A 15863-nucleotide genomic window follows, 5' to 3' on the forward strand; every position below is an offset into this window, starting at 1 on the left:
GGCTGGAGGTCCGGGAGCTGGGCCCGGTGCTGGAGCTCCGTCCCGGGGTGCGGGAGCCCCCTGTCCCGCAAGCCAGCCGAGGGTCCGGGCGCTGGGGACGGGTGTCCACCGGGGCCCGGGGAGTCTCTCCCCGGCCTGGCTGGAGGTCCGGGAGCTGGGCCCGGTGCTGGAGCTCCGTCCCGGGGTGCGGGAGCCCCCTGTCCCGCAAGCCAGCCGAGGGTTCGGGCGCTGGGGACAGGGTGTCCACCGGGGCGTCTCTCCCCGGCCTGGCTGGAGGTCCGGGAGCTGGGCCCGGTGCTGGAGCTCCGTCCCGGTGTGCGGGAGCCCCCTGTCCCGCAAGCCAGCCGAGGGTCCGGGCGCTGGGGACAGGGTGTCCACCGGGGCCCGGGGAGTCTCTCCCCGGCCTGGCTGGAGGTCCGGAAGCTGGGCCCGGTGCTGGAGCTCCGTCCCGGGGTGCGGGAGCCCCCTGTCCCGCAAGCCAGCCGAGGATCCGGGCGCTGGGGACGGGGGTCCACCGGGGCCCGGGGAGGCTCTCCCCGGGCCTTGCTAGGCTCCGTGTGCCCGGAGGAGGCTCCCCGGCCTGGCTGCTTTCAGAAGCAAGGACCGGGCCCGTGAGCCGGGGTGGCTTGCTTTTTTATTCTACGCTGGCGGAACGGAATTTTCCGCCCACCCCTAATTTCAAACCAGGTAGTGAAATAAACTGCAAAGAGAAGAACTAGAACCTCTAAGCGACTAAAACCTCGTCCAAGTCCTTACTAAACAAGCAGGAAGTGGGATAAGGGAGGGGGTGGCAAATGGTGAGCACTTTCGCGGCCGCTTTGATGTTCTCAGTGGCCGCGCGGCACACTGAGAACATCAAAGCGGCCGCAAAAGTGATCAGGCAGGCTGCCAAATGGTGCGCGCGCCCGGCGCACATGCACTGTAGCTGGAGGCCTTAAAAGCACTAGTTTTCACTTCCAAATCCCCCGTTTACTAAAGCTCTCGCCAAAGCAGCGCTAAAGCGCTGGCTCAGGCGAGACCTAAAAACTGCCGGTGCTCGGCACCGGTGAGACCCGGCCCACTTAAAGCCCTGCCTATGCCCCTTAATGTCTTATTTAACGTTCTTCGCTATATAATAAAGCCCTCCGACACTTTTAGGTAATGTCCGCGCTATATAAAATCGCATTAATAAATAATAATCTTTCCTACTGTCAGCAGCCCCCTTCTTTCCTCCTACAGTCCTTATGCCTTCCCCCTTTCCTCTATACGTTACCTCACCTTCAAACCATCATATTTCCTACCCCAAGTTCCCAACCCCGCTCTCTTCCTCTTTGACGGCACTTCCTTCTAGTCTACGACTATCTATCGCTGCGTCCTCTCTGCCTGCCCATGAGCACTTGAAGACAGCCGGGCAGCCGCCATACCCGGAAGTTATCGCCCGACCCTCAAAGAATGAAGGAGAGGGGTGAGGGGCAGCCGGCAGGGCGGTGGAAATAAGTAGACAGATGCAAATACAGTTGCCTCTCAACTAGTCCGCCTCCTCCTCTTCCCTCTTCTGCTATCGCCTCCCTCTCTCGACCCCACCCCCTGCCTCTTGTAGCAGAGGACCCGGAAGGCAACCACTGACAACCAGCGCATAGGCAGCAGGACAGATGGAAGCACAGCTGGGAGCCGCTCCACACACGTACGAATAGCAGCGTATGGGGCACAGAAGTGTGCTTCTGGGACATTTCCGCCCACTGCCATTAACCAGTTGTCCTTTTCCTTTTCTGGAAGTGTGGGCGAAGCTGTACTAAAACTACACGTGCCTGAAACAGCTTACTACTGCTTAACTGCTCCCTGGTGATTTCTTATGCTTTGCCATTTGCCAGACACCTGAAGTTATGCTTCTCGTTGTCGCCGAGTAGCGTCTTCTGTTTAAGGTAATATTACTCATTTTCATCATGTATAGATATTTCTCCTTTTGTCTGAGAACTCTCTAGCTCTGAAACTCAAGCGCTCTGGTACAGAAGAAATTGTTACTTGGCATTTACATTTCGCTCCCCTGCTGCTGCTGTTGCCTCGCAGTTCTGAGTGTTGCGTGATTGGAAGAGACCTCGCTGATCTGTGATTGTGTGCAGCCTCGAGCCTGTTTAGAGAGGTTCTGTATTGGGGTTCATGGTCAATGTTAGATCCCTTTCGTTCACAGGGCAACCATGGGCGAAGAGTCCCCAACATTGGGGGTTGTTTGCCTACTGTGGCTCTGTAAACAGGGTCAAGAACACCCCTTCAACACTTGACTCTCAGGGGTAGCGGTGGCGAATATGCACAGGCTTCTCAAGGAGGAAGCGTGGGAGTGCTTCCATCTCAGAACTCACCACTCACCCAATAGCACAATAAATTATCGTCCCACCCAGTGCTAATCTTTTATTAAAATAGAGAGTACCGGGGCGTGGCTTGCGCGCCGCTACGAGATGGCGGGTTGCGCTTGAGCTCCGTGCCGAGCGAGGGCCGTCGGAGGCTTATTTATTACCTCACATTGCCCCATACATGCTGAAAGGTGGCCTTTTATCCCTGATGTTGCCGTGTGTTGCCTGAGCGGGATTTTCGATCTCTGGAGCTGCCATAACTGTTTTTCTGCCGTTTTGTGGTGGTGCTCGGTGCTTTTACGAGCGGCCGCCATTTTGTTTTTTCTTATCTGACGGAGATGCTTTTTCTCCACAACACGGTGGCGCTTTTTCTCCGAACTTGCCAGGAATGATGGAAAGCAGGTGCTGGTGATTATCTTTATAGTTCTGGAGGTTTATATTGGACTTCGTTCATTACCCACGCTGCATTACTACCTGTGGTGAGAATATTTGGACTTTCTTTAACTATACTTCTCCTCAGAGTGCCTCAGATGCCTTTATTTGGTGTTTTTCTGCTCTATGACACCCTGCTTCTTGGTCTTTTTGTGTTCGGAAGGCGTTTCTCTTGATACCTGGAGAACATTATATTTTTGTCATGAGACTCCTCTCATTTGCCATGTAAGCCCGCCATTAGTTCTTTCCTGTGTTGGCTGCTGAAAGTGCGCTTTCCACTTTTTGCTCATTTCTTTTTTATATATTATATACTAGTATCCTTTGGCTTTTTCCTTCCCTTCATTTCTCTGAGGTGCTGTATTTTGCGCCTACGGTGGCTGTGTGCTCTATGGCTGCAAATATGGGCTTGTCACCAACTGCTAAAGACGCAAAGGACTCTAAAGCTTCTCTTAAGAGGTCCAAGCAAATATCTCCTACTCCGGACAATCCTCACAAAGACACCACTTCCACGCTTGAGACTATTCTGACGCGCCTTAATGAGGTTCACGACATTGCGCAGTCTACCAAGACTAACACAGATTTGCTGCAAGTGGAGGTGGCAGCCATTAGGAATGATTTCAAGGCTCTCTCCCTTCGTGTATCAGCCACAGAATCTCGCATTAGTGGTGCAGAGGATACTATGCAGAAGCAATCTAGGACTCTTTGCCAGTTAGAACGCTCAATGGCGGCATTGCGGAGAGATCTCACTGAACAAGAAGATCGTAACCGCAGATCCAATCTGCGCATTTTTGGTCTTCCGGAGGGTGTTGAGAAGGATGCCCCTGCTATGATTGAGTTCTTATGTCAGTGGCTTCCTTCTACGCTACAAATTTCTTTTCAAAAAGACTTTGAGCTGGAACGGGCACACCGTGTTCCCACCTTTCGCTCTAAATCTGCCACGCAACCAAGAGCGATAATTTTTAAGCCCCTGCGCCATCAACATACGGAACAAATTCTGGCTCATATGCGGAAGGTTAAAACTGTCTCATGGAATGGCCATCGCATTTCAATTTCTCAGGACTTCGCTAGGGACACAGTAATAAGGAGGAAGGGCTTTCTTAATCTCCGGAAACGTCTCTCTGAGATGAATATTCCCTTTTCTTTTTCTGGCCCTTCAAAATTCCGCATTACCTTCAAAGGTCGTGCCAGAATTTTTGATGAACCTGCTGATTTAGCCTCATTTTTGGATAATCAGATGGAGCTGCAGATGGAACTTCAAGTGGAGGCCTCGCGGGACCCTGGTTCCTCTGGCACCTGACGTGGTTACATATAACTGCAATGAGTTTTCTCTTATCCAGATCTATTAAGTTTGTCTTTTTTAGATCTGCATGGTGGTCTTATAGTCCGCTGTTGTTGGTGTGCTGTGGCTGTTCTTCTCGTGCGTGACGGTGTAAGCTCAGTGTGGCCTGTGTTTTTTCGCCGTTTCTTTGTCAGGTCTACCTCATATCTTTATGGTGAAATGGACCGATATCTTCGATATTTCTTCTTTATGTACTTTCTATTGTTTCGTGATATTGTTTCTTGATAGGTTGGTCTCACTCCTGTTCGCTTTTTTCGTGCATACTATTCTTTTTCCTTTTTGCTTGTTTTTTTATATGGGTCAGGTTCCGGTTCATTCTTGTTCTTCCTTTCTTCCTGGTTTCAATTTCTGACTCTTGCGGTGTTGTATTTTTTCTTTTGTTTTGGTGTTTTCGTCTCTATGGAGTACGTTATTGATTATTATCTGTATTGTTTTATGGTTTAGCTGCATAAATTGCTTCGTAGACACTTATTAATTGCTATATATAGAGATAACTTTATTGTCTGTATAGTTAGTTTTTCTATTTTATTCCACTGCTATTTTACTTATATAGTTATATATTTAAGATACTCTTGCCTCTTTAAATTAAGTATAACAAGTGTTTATGTATTTGCGGATAGTTTACTAGATAACTTTTTTTAGATGTTACATTTTTTACTATGTACTTGCTTTCTTATTTATCTTTCATAGAGCTTTATTGACTGTTATATTGGTCAGTTATTTCATCCTTTACTTTCTTATGCTTCATCTTCTCTCTTCATACTACACCTTATAATCTTCTGTGGAAATCGTTTCTTTTTCTTTATTCTTTCCTGCTCTTCATAAGTTATGTATCGGTTTTGATGCTTTCTCATATTTGAGATGGTTATTAGCTTGTTTTTCACCATTTCCTCATTTGTAACATTGGACATTTTTCCCTCTTCTGCTTTCTCCATTCTTTTATGTTACAATGTATTGGTTACATATTTATTAATTTGGTATATACATGTTCCGATCTAGACTTACATGATGAATAGTTTTTAGAATTCTCTAATGAATTCTAGTTCTAGTTCATGTATCAGATATTTTTCCTTCTAAGTTAAGTATAATCAGTTATGTACTATTTTGGGGCTGGTTATGCTGATTGTTTTATCCCTCGCGATGGTCCCCTTGCTCATCTTCCCATGTCCCCCCTGGTATGAATTTGGTCTTTTTCAGACCTTCCTTGTTGATTCTTCTCTTTCTTCTTCTGCCTACTTTCCTGCTTTCTCTTTCCTCTTCTTTCCTCTTCTCTCTTCGGATTTCCTCCTTGGATTCTTCCTGTTTTGTGTTGGTGGCTAGTGTTTGGTTTCAAGTTTTTTTGGTTGTTGTACATCCTCTATCAAATATAGAATATCATTTTTCCCTATTATTGGTTTTATGTCTGGATTGAATATACTGTCTCTTAATGTGAAAGGTTTAAATCATCCAGTAAAAAGGTCAAAGATATTAGATTACTGCAAATCTCTTTCTTCGGATCTAGTCCTTTTTCAAGAGACGAAGGTCTCTGCTAGGGAGGCGTCATTTTTGAAGAAAGAATGGGTTTCTGATGTTGCTTGTTCAGATGCTTGTGGCAAAAGAAATGGGGTAATTACTTTAGTTTCTAAACATTCTGGTTTGTCTATTGTTTCCTCTGAACAGGATACAGAGGGACGTTGGCTATTATCTAAGTTGTCTGATGGTAATGCTGATCTCTTTGTCATGAACATTTATGCCCCTAACAAGGATGATCCCTCTTTTTGGAAAGTAATCACCAAAAAGCTAAATGACACACCTCATTCTGGTAATCTTATTGTAGGTGGTGACTTTAATTTACCAATGGATCCTATCCTAGATAGGAATTCTGCATTTAATTTTCGTCCCCCTAAATCACATAAACAAATGCTCAATATGTGCTCTCTTATCCATCTTCAGGATGTCTGGCGTCTTCATAATCCCACTGGCAGTGATTTCTCCTTTTTTTCGCCTCCTCATTCGTCCTTTTCACGTATTGACTTTCTTTTGGTTCACTCCTCTCTTGTTCAATCTTCCTCATCTCCGCTTATTCACCCTATCTTGGTTTCGGACCATGCCGCGGTGACGTTCACACTTTTGTCCTTCACCCCTAGGGCGAGTCCTCGATCTTGGAGACTAAACACAGAAATATTACATGATGTTTCCGAGGTTCGAGAGTTTTCCCATGCTATTGAGTTGTTTTTCCGTGAGAATGTGGGTTCAGTTGATTCCCCTGTTGTGCTTTGGGACTCTTTTAAATGCACTTTCCGTGGTCAGGTCATTAAATGTATGTCAAAGAGGAACGCTGCCATCAGAAAGGAACTTACGGACTTAGCAGCGGAAATTAAAACTCAGGAATCTCTTTTTCGGCAATCTAAAGATAAATCTTGCCTTCAATCTATTAAGAATTTAAAATATACATATAATACTATAGTCACTAAGAGAGCTCATATAGGTCTTCAGGCTCAGAAATCTAAGAAGTTGCTGCTAAAAAACCGGGCTGGCAAGATGCTTGCGGCTACATTAAAGTTCCAAGACTCTTCTTATAAATCTTCACAAATCTCTGCTATTAATGATCATCTTGGTAAGAAAAAGTTTCAGACTACTGAAATTCTTGAGGTCTTTCGAGATTTTTATAATAAATTATATACCCCTTCTACTCAATCTTCTTTTGAACAATGCCAAGAGTTTTTAAAGACAGTTCCGGTGAAAACTATATCGGAGGCAGATAATATCTCTTTAAATGGCCCGATTACCTCTGACGAAATTATTTCTGCAATTAAAGCAACTCGCTCTGGTAAAGCTCCTGGTCCTGATGGATATCCTATTTTGTTTTATAAAACCTTTATACCTGAGATTGTGCCGCAGCTTCAATCCGTCTTTGATGCTTTTATTAAAGATGGCTCTGTGTCTGGCTCTGCTGCTGATGCTACTATTGTAGTAATCCCCAAAGAAGGAAAAGATCATTCGGATCCCAAAAATTTTCGTCCTATTTCTCTTCTTAACATGGAAGCTAAGATTTTTGCTAAAATATTAGCTAAACGTCTAGAATCCTTTATTCCTCTATTGGTTCATCCTTCCCAAACAGGTTTTGTGAAGGGTCGTCTTGCACGTGACAATATCCGCACTTTTTGTCACATTCTCGGTTCTGCCAAGCGCTCCAAGCTTCCGGCAGCGGCCTTGGCCCTTGATGCGGAAAAGGCCTTTGATAAGGTCTCTTGGCCTTTTCTACGAGCTGTTCTATGTGCGCACAATCTTGGTGACTCCTTTATCCGTATGGTTATGTCTCTTTACTCCCAACCTAGAGCGAACATAAGAGTGAATGGAGCTACGTCGTCCTTTTTTAACCTTCGCCAAGGTACTAGGCAGGGATGTCCCTTGTCTCCTCTTTTATTTTTGTTATCTATTGATCCTCTTCTTAGAATGATTGACTCACATCCAGGTATTAAGGGGTTCTCTTTTGGGTCTCATCAGATTAAAACAGCTGCGTATGCAGATGATGTTCTCATTTTTTCTGATGATATTGCACTGGCCATCCCTGCTATTTCGGACACGATTTCTCTTTTTTCAAAAGTTTCAGGATACACTCTGAACAAAGATAAGACAGAGATGTTCCCCTTAAATGCTTACTGTTTCTCTTCTCATATGGGTTCGGCGGGATTTAAGTGGCAATCTAAACAGCTAAAATACCTGGGTATCTATTTTTGTTCCACTCTATATGCTACGGCTACTTATAATGAATCCCAAACTATTCTTAAGGTGAGACGTCTTTTAGAAACTTGGTCTCCGAAGCATATTTCTTGGTGGGGCCGACTGCAGACTCTTAAAATGATGATCACACCTATTATTAATTTTGTTTCCTCTATGCTTCCAGTAAGGCTTTCTGATTCCTTCTTTCATGAACTTGACTTACTTACCTCCAAATTTCTATGGAATGACAGAAGGGCTAGGATTGCTTATAAATTTTTACGGAAATCTTATGATATGGGAGGCTGTAATTTTCCTGATTGGGGGAAATATCAAACTGCTTTTCTGGCGTCCCAGGGTGCCCTTTGGTTTTCTTCTCCATCTCTTCATGTTCCAGCATGGTTGACAATAGAACAGGAACTGGCATCCCCACTGCCGACTGCCTCTTTTTTAACCACGAATACCCTTTTTATTCCATTCTCTCGTTCTATTATTTTAGACACTATTGCTGCGGTTCGCAAGGTTGATAAAAGAGTAGCAATTCCACTGCATAAAACTAGATGGTCGTCTATTTGGCGGAATTCTAAAATTAAAATTAATATTGATCCAGAGTTGATGTCTTACTGGGCTGGGAAAGGTGTCTCACTTGTTAAACATCTCTATGATTCCAACAATGACCCTTCCCCTTTCTCATCCCTAGCTCAACAATTCTCTTTATCTAATTTAGACTTTTATACCTTTCTTAAGATAAAGGTAGCACTTGCTAAAAAGCACCTTCATCCTTCTTCCCCTATGATTACGCTTTTTCAGTTATGGATCAGGACTGGGCATGTTGCGTCTCGGATTTACAAATTCTTATCGTCCTCTTCACTTCCTTCTCAAACTGTCGCACAGCAAAAATGGCTACATCATTTTGATCATAGAGTTACCGATCATATCTCTTCTGATACCTGGCAAGATATTGGTAAATTTTCTCTTCGTAACAAAATCGCCCCCTCTTTAATGCAGTCTAAGTTTTTCTCTATTAATCTTCTTCACTGGACTCCCATTCGTTTGTATTCGCTAAATCTCAAAGAAGACAATCTGTGCTGGAGTTGTGGGCTTTTACCAGGCGATTTTCAACATATGTTCCTTGATTGCTCCCTTCTCCAACCCTTTTGGGATTTAATTCACAAACACCTCATGCTCATCTTTAATATTAAATTCCAACTTTCTTTTCCATTAATCCTTTTAGGTCCGTTGGCGGCCCCAGTCCCTCTGCCTTTAGATCCCATGGAGTTACAGTTGCTGGATCTCTTATTGACTATTGCAGTCAAAGTAATTCTCATGGAGTGGAAATCCTTTTCATCCGTCTCTTACCATACTTGGTGGGCTTGGGTTTCCTTTCTACGAAGTGCTCATACGTCAGTTGACCATGCTCATCTCTCTCCTTCTATATCTACTGGTGTTTGGAAAGCCTTAGATTCGTACATGGTGTTGGCCTCCGAGGGGTTGGTGGAGCAATATCCCTTTGATTTGTCTCTTTAGTGTTGTCTTGTGTGTCGGGTGAATCCTTTGGAAATCCTCTCCTCTTCCTTTTTTCCTCCCTGTCTCTCTTTTTCTTTCTTCGTCTCTTTCCTACCTTTTCCGTCTTTTCTTTCTTCCTCTCTTTTCTTTCTTCTTATCCCTATTTTGCTATCTGATGGTGATACTTTTGATAATTATCTTTGCCGGATATCAATTTGTTTCGTCTCTCCTTAATTAATTTATTTATCTGATATCTGCGGATTAATGAATGACAATGATTTGATTTCCTATTATTTAATTTTATTCTAACATATTTATTGCCTTTGTCTGATATCAATTGTATCACTTTTGCTTGTATCTCATGTCCGTATTTGCTTCTTTAAAATAATAAAATAGTTTTGAAATAAAAAAAAAAATAGAGAGTACCTTAATACACATAAAAAACACTACATAGTACGATATGCAGGTGTGGAATCAACTGGAGCTGGGTCACAGGATCCAGAGATCTTAGGGGCATATATCAAGCCAGGCGATAAAATTATCGCCGCTTTAGCGGCAGAAAACTGCCGCTAAAACGGCGATAATGGGCTTGATAATATGCTCTATGGAATTCCAAATGAAGCCCATGTTAGATGTGAAGGACATATAACCTGAGCTTCAATTGGAATTCCTTAGAGCATATTATCAAGCCCATTATCGCCGTTTTAGCGGCAGTTTTCTGCCGCTAAAGCGGCGATAATTTTATCGCCTGGCTTGTTAATATGCTCCATAGTTTCCTCTCTGCTGCCATACACCCCCCACACACTCACACTCTGTCTCCTAAACTGATGAATGGGTCTGGTATGGCAGGCTTTAGGAACAGCTTCAGTGGTACCCCTCACGTTTAAAGTTCTTGCTATCAGCAGTCTCGGCCGCAATGTTCATAGCTCAACAATGCAAGCTTCTTCAGAGGTGCCGATCACGGCTGGTCCTGCAGTGAGCACCTGGTTCTCACTCCCTCCTCTGGGAGGAGATGCACTGGCTACAAGTGCTTTGGCACTCAGTTCCGTTCCTCAGAAGCCGCAGTGGAGGCCACCACTCGGAGTCTGTTCTAGTGAGCATGCTCCGATGCGGATGTCCCGGCTGGTCACAGGCTTTCTTCTGAGTCGGATGGTGATTTGCTGGGCCAGAGATCATGGGGCCACTGCAGGAACTTCCACAGTGGTTGGACAGCTCCAACTCAGCTCTTGGGGATGGGACAGCATCACAGTTGGCACCGGGCCATACAGCTGTCACAGTGGCTTACTTATCTTTAGCCACAACTACAAGACTTGCAGCTGCCAGGTTCGCATGGGCACACTATTTAAGTTCCGCTTGCGCACTCTTTAGGGTAGTGCCACAGTGCTGGCCACTTCAGGAACAAAGTGGCACAACTACCACCCCCGGGCAAACCACAGGACTGTGCCACGGTGCCGGACACTCATGCACAACTTCAAGGTTACAGCGATGCCATCCTCTCCGGCACACTTCAGAGCAATGCCATGGTGCTGAAGGCTTGGTCAAGGAAGTGTGCGCTCCAGTCTTGGGAGCAGTCTCTCTGGGCAGACAGACATTCATATCTGTGCCAGCCGCTTCTGCTTGCCCTGGTTAGTCACACCTGTAGGATCGGCACACTCCTTCCCCTTATTCTCAGGCTGGTCAGTCTCCAGACACTTAAGTACAGTAAGACCGCTGTTCCTTCTAGGTCAGACTCTAAGTGATGTCCCCTCACCTCTGGGAGGCTGACTGTCTGCCAGAAATCAGCTCTCGTTGCACAGCAATGCTCTGAGTATTCTGCAAAGTACTCCCTTCCTTGGTTGAAGAGAACTTGTAACTAGAGCAATAAGTGTGTCAGAAGCTTCCACGTTTATACAAGTAAAGCAAAGAGGGAATGTGTATTCTTTGTCTGGGCTCTCAGACCCAGTTTGGGTTGGTTCTTCTGCCATGTGTCCTGTCCGGGCTGTCTTCCAAACACAGTGATGCTTGTAGAATGAGGCTCCTCACAGCAGGATCGTCTCCAGTTTGGATCACTCACAAGAGGGCACACAGAGATGTGACCATTCTGCACCTGGCTATCAACAGCTACACTGAGCAGTGATCAGGAAAGATACAAACAGCTGGTCTCACATAAAGGACACTTCACACTTTGAATAGCAGGGGCTGCAGTTCCACGATTCACTCCCACCATCTACAAATTAGCAGTGTTTAGGAAGTTTAATCAACAGCTCCTCTAAGCAAAGGATATCATAAAATTTGGGATGGAAATCCTGTCTCGTCTTTCTCCACTTCAGTGTCTAGGTCTCCTCCCTCCTGCTTTAGGCCTGTGAGCAGTACACTGCCCTTGTCTGGTAAAAGAACCTCACCTCCATATTATGCACATGAGAAGGTCAGGGACTTTCAAAATGGAACCCACAGACCTCCATCACTTTGACTCGATCATACAAACAACGCATGCACCTCACAGGCTACATAAATACAAATATGCATAACATACACTTGGGATGTTAGGATCTGGGTTACTGCATAGAAGTGGAACTTTACACTAGTAGACTAGTAGGTCTCCACTCCAGTGACACAGAAAAAATGGGTTGACTGCAACTACTGATTTACGCAATATGGTACGATGTCACTTTCTTTTCTTGCAAGGATCCCCTTTGGAGCGACGTTTTTCAGCGCATACTCTTCTTACAATTATCATATTGTGACTTGTGACCGAAATACTTTCGGACGCTGATACGTTCACGCCACCTGTATGCTTTATAGATCTTTTACCTATGGAATTAGCTCGGCAATTCAATATAACATAAATTGATGTTACTTTGATCCCTATTGTGGGTCGTTCCGTGCACTTCCCAGCCAGTCGTGGGCTCTATACTGATAGCTCGCGGACTGTGGATATATTTATATGGCGCACTAGAGGAGAAATCACGAATAGTGAGTTTGATGCACTTGCAGTTGAAGGAAGTACTTGATCTCATCTCTGTTCATTGCCCTGAAGAAGTCCCAAATTAGGACGAAATGCGTCGGCTGTACTGTATGTGGAGTCATTAGAACTGGACTCTCCTTTTTTATCTACGCAAAATGAAACTGGAATAAAAAGAAATAATCAAAGAACTATTTGTTTTGGAAATATTTGTCCTGTTGGATTATACTATGCAATGTGGTGCACCTTTGCTTATGTATGAAATGGTATGATGCCACGTTCACTCTACGTGCTAAACATCTGACAGTCACCGTAGTTCACAGTCAGTCAAATTAGGGCATGCTTGGTGCACCCTTCTAGGTCACAGGAGAGGTCCTGGGCTTCACTCATGTCAAGGAGCAGACCTAGGCTTCACACACTGGAGTAGAGTGAAGCTGGAGAAAAAGAAAAAAAACAGGATACCAAATACTAGCAGTCAGGTGCTCTGGGCAGGTAGAACACAACTGTATACCTTGCAGGGGACAATTCCATCCCATTAGTCAGTGATTGTGTCTCTGTATCCAGCGTGGGTGTCTCCCTATCCCAGTGTCAGCAATTCCCTTTGTTAGTTTCAGTGAGTATTCCTCCGTGTTCTGTGTCGGTGTGTGTCTCTCTGTTTCACTGTCAAAGTTACCATTTCAATTCTCGTCTGTATCACTGGAAGTACCTTCTGTCCCTACTATCAGTGTCTACAGGTACCCAATGTTAGTGTCTCCATGCACCAGCTTTGTGTCTGGCTTTCTTATTGTCTTTTTGCTAATACCAGTGTTCTCTCTATCCCACTGTCTGTGCAGGTGGGTAAAGGTTGTATGTGTCCATGGGCACAGGTACCACTGGGTGCAGGTGTGCTGCCAGTAACACTGCAAGCAGGTGTGGTGCAGATGCTATTTGTTGCTTGTGCTGGTGCAGCACGTGTGTCACTATGTGCAGCGTTCATGTTTACACGTGACAGTGACTGCAGAAGTAGTGTATGTGGTCTTGTAGACAATGTGCATAAAATAACCCAACGTGAAGGACCTGCCATCAGGGCAGGGGTGCAAAACGTTTATCTTTTTGATGCATAGCCTCCTTGTTCCTGGTTCTGAGGACATAGTATGCTGCGTATCTCCTTCTAGTATTTATTTTAAAATGTTGGTGATAGGACTGGGTGAGTGCCTTAGGCTGGTAGCACTTTTGACCCTTTGCAAGAGGTTCAGGTTGGGATGTTTTGAGTTCTAATTAATGGAAAAGACTATGTCATGTGACCTCAGCTCACGTGGCCCTGAATGCCAATCAGGAGGACCACAGCTTGCTGGGAATTATGGGATAAGTACAATTGGTGAAGGAAAGGACAAGGGATGGTCCCTAATCGCAGGATGGGCCCTTATCAGCTCTGGATTTGTTGAAGGGAGCAGTAAATGAAGAAGGTGGTAGAATTCACATATTGGATCATTCATCCCTAGGGCATGTCTTAGACTAGGCTTTAGTACAACTTTTCCTAACTACACTTGGTGCTCCGTTTTGGTCTATCATGAATTATCTGGATTTATTGTAGATCTTATCAATGGATTTACATAATATTTTATGCATGTGGTGTACCGCATTGCTTGATTGTTTAATACATTTAATGAGATTTTAAATAAATTAGTTGAATATTTTTCAACTTCCTAGGACCCAAAGCTAATTTTTGCAGAATTTTGTACCATTGTTTGTAACTTTACCCCAGTCAAAGATGGTGGCTTAGTTTTGTGTAATTTCTGGATGCTGCACTAACTAGTCCTACTTTGTTGTCTATTGTTCACAAAGCTTATATGGTGTAAGGGTAGCACAGTCACCCCGTGTGTGAACAAAGCTGAAAAGCTGAAACGCATAGCAGCAGCTGGATATCACTAAATGAAACTCATTTTCACTTATTTTAAGTGCGTGTACTCTTTGCACTGCAAGAGACTGTCGAGGTGTTTTGAGTCAGAGGCCGCACCTGACACGAAGTGCCACTCCCGAAGCGGCTGCACAGTATCAGCAAAGGAGCATATATGTATATATATATATATATGCACCAACTCGCCTTCACTTTCTTTGTCTCATGAAACAAACGAGCGCAGACCCAACAAATCTTGTGCTGTATTTTATTAAGCCATATCCGCCATTACGCGTTTCGGGCGATCCCGCCCTTGATCACATGACAACTCTTTGAATTGTAACCACGTTATTTAAAGTGCAAATGCAGATGACTCAATTAATGGACATAGAAAAAAGACATTGCAATGTGACGAGGAGGTACTTAAGACGGTAAAATAATTACATGAATGTAAACATTTCTATTATCCATCTTTTCATTTGTTCATACAAATAAACATATATATGTACCCCAACATTGCCCCAAGTAAACTAATTTCCTAAAATTCCCGAGGCATTAATATTAGCATAAATGCTGAATTCATTCCATATATCATTATGTCCAAAATTGACATTTTACAAAAGTGCTTGCCAAAATAAGATTAAAATAAAATAAAGTGCTAATGACCCTTATACCTAATAATAAACATTACAAAATTTCAATTTATCATTTGTATCATTTTATATCATCAAAAGGTGACCAATCCTAACCTCAATGCCTTACCAACCCCACTTATTAGCTCTATTGTGGGTTGAAAGGATGTGCAGACAGCAAGAGTATATTTAAAGTGCAAATGAGTTCGGGATGACAATAAATAAATATACAAATATGTTAGGTAGATCCTGCCAGAAATTATTCAAAAAACAATGGAAGCATATAATATACTTTCCTTTGCCAATTTCTAAAATCCATCCTAAAACATTATAAATATATATATATATATATGCAAAAAAGAAGCAGAGAACTCTGGGTAGTTCTCAAGTTTAGGTGGAAAGCAGCACCTGTATGGAGCACTCTCAACACCAGCGACACTCTAGATCTGCTCACCTCAAATGTCTGTTTTTCTATCAAAATCTTTAAGCATAGGATTAGCACAGTGCCATCCACGCCGAGATAGAAAAGGACAAAGTGTTTTGCCGCTTGTACAGCAAAGTCTTTAAGCATAGGACTAGCACAGTGCTGTCCTTGCCGAGCTGTAAAATGACAAAAGCCAATTACCACTCCAGGCACAGTATTACAGCTTTGAATTGGTAAAATACCAATCAAGCCAACCTGAAATGAATAAAAGCAATCCCTGACACAGTGTTTCGCTCTAATTAGAGCTCTTCAGAGAGGAATAGCTTTGTCCAGACACAAGGGAGCACCCAGTATAAATCAAAGAAATACCCTTTCAGGCATAGAGTGACGAATAAATTATGCTAAAAAGAAGCAGAGAACTCTGGGTAGTTCTCAAGTTTAGGTGGAAAGCAGCACCTGTATGGAGCACTCTCAACACCATCGACACTCTAGATCTGCTCACCTCAAATGTCTGTTTTTCTATCAAAATCTTTAAGCATAGGATTAGCACAGTGCCATCCACGCCGAGATAGAAAAGGACAAAGGGGCAGATTTACAAGCCCCTTGCGCCACTTTTGCGTCACTTTTAACATGGGAAAAGTGATGCAAAAATGGCACAAGGTGCTTGTAAATCTGCCCCAAATTGTT

At 43.9% G+C, this 15863-nt stretch overlaps 1 protein-coding gene across 4 annotated transcripts in view; it reads left to right on the top strand.

Annotated features, from left to right (window-relative positions):
• The window catches only part of LOC146833672 (flavin-containing monooxygenase 5-like), a 186106-nt gene that overhangs the window by 28322 nt on the left and 141921 nt on the right, over positions 1 to 15863 (top strand). Inside the window, exon 1 of one of the 4 annotated variants that reach the window (XM_085601558.1) lies at positions 1340 to 1901. The exons of 2 other annotated variants lie outside the window; for them this stretch is intronic. The gene's annotated coding sequence lies outside the window, so the exon portion shown is untranslated. Of the gene's footprint in view, positions 1 to 1339; positions 1902 to 15863 lie in introns of those variants that run through there. One more of the 4 variants, XM_085601560.1, reaches the window with a different exon arrangement.

This window comes from Triturus cristatus, chromosome 4_2 (assembly GCF_964204655.1).
Source record: "Triturus cristatus chromosome 4_2, aTriCri1.1, whole genome shotgun sequence".
NCBI lineage: Eukaryota > Metazoa > Chordata > Amphibia > Caudata > Salamandridae > Triturus > Triturus cristatus.